The following is a 3,141-nucleotide window of genomic DNA, read 5'->3' on the forward strand; positions in this document are numbered from 1 at the left end:
AAAATCATACAAGATATGAACAACAATACATATATAATACTCTCAAGAATTTCTTTCTCACAAGCAACAATCCACAAGTCAAATCATTTATATATAAATATCATACATAACAAACTGAAAATACCTTTTCAATAACAACCAAATCAAAACACAACCACATTAGATTTATGGGGGTTACATTTGGCCTCTAACACGTGCTCAGGCTTAACTTCGGCTGCATCCTGACAAATTTAATCAGTTTTAGTTTTTAGCAAGATCCATAGCCACCATTTAATAGGTTTGTTTAAAAGTGGACAGGTTTCCTATTGAAAATTGACTAATTGAGTGTTGTCCAGCAATGGCACTTCACATGCTCAATGGCTTTATCGTCTTTCTATGTTAAGTTAAGTGGTTGTTCTACAAAAAATCGCAGAGAAAATGGGCGTTACAATTATCATTGAGCGACCTGATGGTAAAAGAGCAAAATAAGGTTTCATAAGCTCCTAAGTTTGAGTCCCCCAAGCACAATAGGGGTGATCACTAGGACTTTTACCCAACCGACAGTTCTAGGGTCCAAGAAATTAGTTGAGATGTACTTGACACCCTTGGTGATATAAAAACAAAAAAAATGGGCACTACAATCAAGAAGAATTTTACAGAGGCCCTTGCCAATCAGAAAGGCTCCCATTTGATGGTACTATTATTTCTGTAAAGCGGCTTTCTTCTAAATCTGTCAAGGAAGAGTTTTTGAATGAGATAGGCATGATATCTGGTTTGCAACACACAAATCTAGTAAAGCTTTTTGGCTGCTGTGTTGAGGGAAATCAACTGTTGGTTTATGAGTACATGAAGAGTAACTGCCTTGCACATGCACTTTTTGGTAACATCCTGACATTTGCTTATTTAGTTTTTTATCAGCACTTGCATATACGAACTGCTTTCAATTTTACTTTTTTTGATTGGATATTGAATATTATCATTAGGTCAAGAAACTTCCTTGAAATTGGACTGGACTACAAGACAGAAAATGTATATTGGCATAGTCAGAGGTCTAGCATTTCTCCTTGATGAATTGACTCTGAAGATATTTCCCAGAGATACCAAAGCTACAAATGTGCTACTAGACAAGGAATTGAATGCTAAGATACCAGGTTTTGGGTTAGTTAAGCTCAAATAACATGATGACACCCACATTAGCACTAGAGTTGCTGGAACCATGTAAGTTGAATGATTTTGCAGCATTATATCGGATCACACAACATGTAATGTTTTGTTGACTCAAGGTATAATATTCTGACACTTATTTGATTCCAGAGCCAGAATATGCACTATGGGGTAACCTAACAGAAAAAGCTGACGTTTTCAGTTTCGGAATTGTTGCTTTAGAAATTGTCAGTGGGAAGAACAATGCAAGTTGTAGAGCAAAAAAAGAATGCATTTACCTTCTTTATTGGGTAATGAAGTTTCAATAATTGAGTATGTCTATTCCTATGCATTGGATTCAAAAGTTCAACCAATACATTCTTTTTTGCTGGGATGTTGCAGGCCTTTGATTTGCAACAGAGAGAAAACTTGTTGGAGATGGTGGATCCAAAGGAGTATGAGTTTAACAAGGAAGAGGCTGAAAGAATGATAAAAGTAGCTGTTTTATGCTCCAATGCATCTGCAGCATTGAGGCCTACTATGGGAGAAGTGCTTAGTATGCTTGAAGCACAAACCATTGTTCAGGAAGTGATCTCAGATCCTAGCATCTACTGCACTGATTTGCGACAGGATTCACCGAAAGGCCACTTTCAACAGATGATGTAAAAACAGAATTCAAGTGGAGGTTCATCCTCAAACTTTTATTCGGATAAAACAGAGCTTGGAACTTCCACCACATCTACTCAAGATCGTTACTTGGTTAATTCTGAGAGCATAAGTAACCTCGCATCAGACCGTGATCTTTATCCTTTCAGTTCAGAGAACACATCTCTAAACTTTAGTAAGAATTCTTTGATTTTGCATACTTGAGTTGAATTTACATATAATGAATTAACTAACACTAGTCCAAACTCGATCCAAAGGTAAAAGCAAAGTGATAAACAATATGTTACTGTCAATTTAAATAATTTTACCATGAAGCTCTTGACAATTTTGTTAAAATTCATGTTAAGAAAGCTCATATTAAAGCATAATTCATGGGATAATAACAATTTTATCCCTGAGGTTTGGCTTAAATAATTTTTGTTTCGTAGAAGTTTTTAGTAATGGTTGAGTCTCTGCCGGTAACAATTTAGTAGGGTTGTTCAAAATCCAATATGATCCAATTAATCCAACCAATCCAATACAATCCAAACCGATCCAAATTTGATCAGTTTCCATGATTTAGTTGGATTGGATTGGATCTAATCGGTTGTTGGATTTGTTAAGTAAATCCAATTTAAAACTAATCTAATTACATAAATTTAAATTATATTTGACCTAAAAAAATTAGGGGTGTATATTAATCTTTTTAAACTGTTGAAAGTGGCCTTTCGGTGAATCCAATCGCAAATCAAGTGTTATTTCAATTGAAAATTGAAAACTAAAGGTAAAAGCATTAATTAATTATTAAACTTGAAGAATCAATATTAAAAATATGCATGGCTTTACTATAAAGTTCCACTCACCACTTCCACTTAATTACTTTATCAAGTTTTTGAAATTATTGGAATCATGGTCATTAATGCAAATAATTTCTAATTTCATTATCTATTACAGGGAATATAATATAAATATATTATCGCAACAGACCTTTAATTTCTTCAAAATCTTATATCATATTCATTCTGTTGCACTTATATTTATGTAACGACCTGTATGGGCCGAAAATTATATTGGACTTGACGAGGTCCAGTAGCATCATAAATGTGTAACGACCCAGGGTCTTGGCCCAATTTCGATTGAGTGCATGCTTAGAATACCTTGTGAACTATCTGCTCTATGAGTTGGGTCATCCCACGAGTTAAGTTGAACTGAGTTCGACCCATTCGCCCATGGTAGTCCACAATAAGGATCAAAATCCTATTCAATTTCCTCTTCTAACAAGATCCTAGATCTCACCTAAAGAGGAAAGCTTGAACCGATAAAGGCAAGAAATCTAATCTCCTTCTAGGGGGAGAACTCTCATACCAAGTAAGA

General features: G+C 34.9%; 1 pseudogene; it reads left to right on the forward strand.

Moving 5' to 3' along the window:
- Positions 1-702: 702 nt before the first annotated feature.
- Positions 703-1,788, forward strand: LOC116146174 (annotated as a pseudogene).
- Positions 1,789-3,141: the final 1,353 nt, after the last annotated feature.

The sequence above is a fragment of the Pistacia vera genome, unplaced genomic scaffold (assembly GCF_008641045.1).
Source record: "Pistacia vera cultivar Batoury unplaced genomic scaffold, PisVer_v2 Contig474, whole genome shotgun sequence".
Lineage (NCBI taxonomy): Eukaryota > Viridiplantae > Streptophyta > Magnoliopsida > Sapindales > Anacardiaceae > Pistacia > Pistacia vera.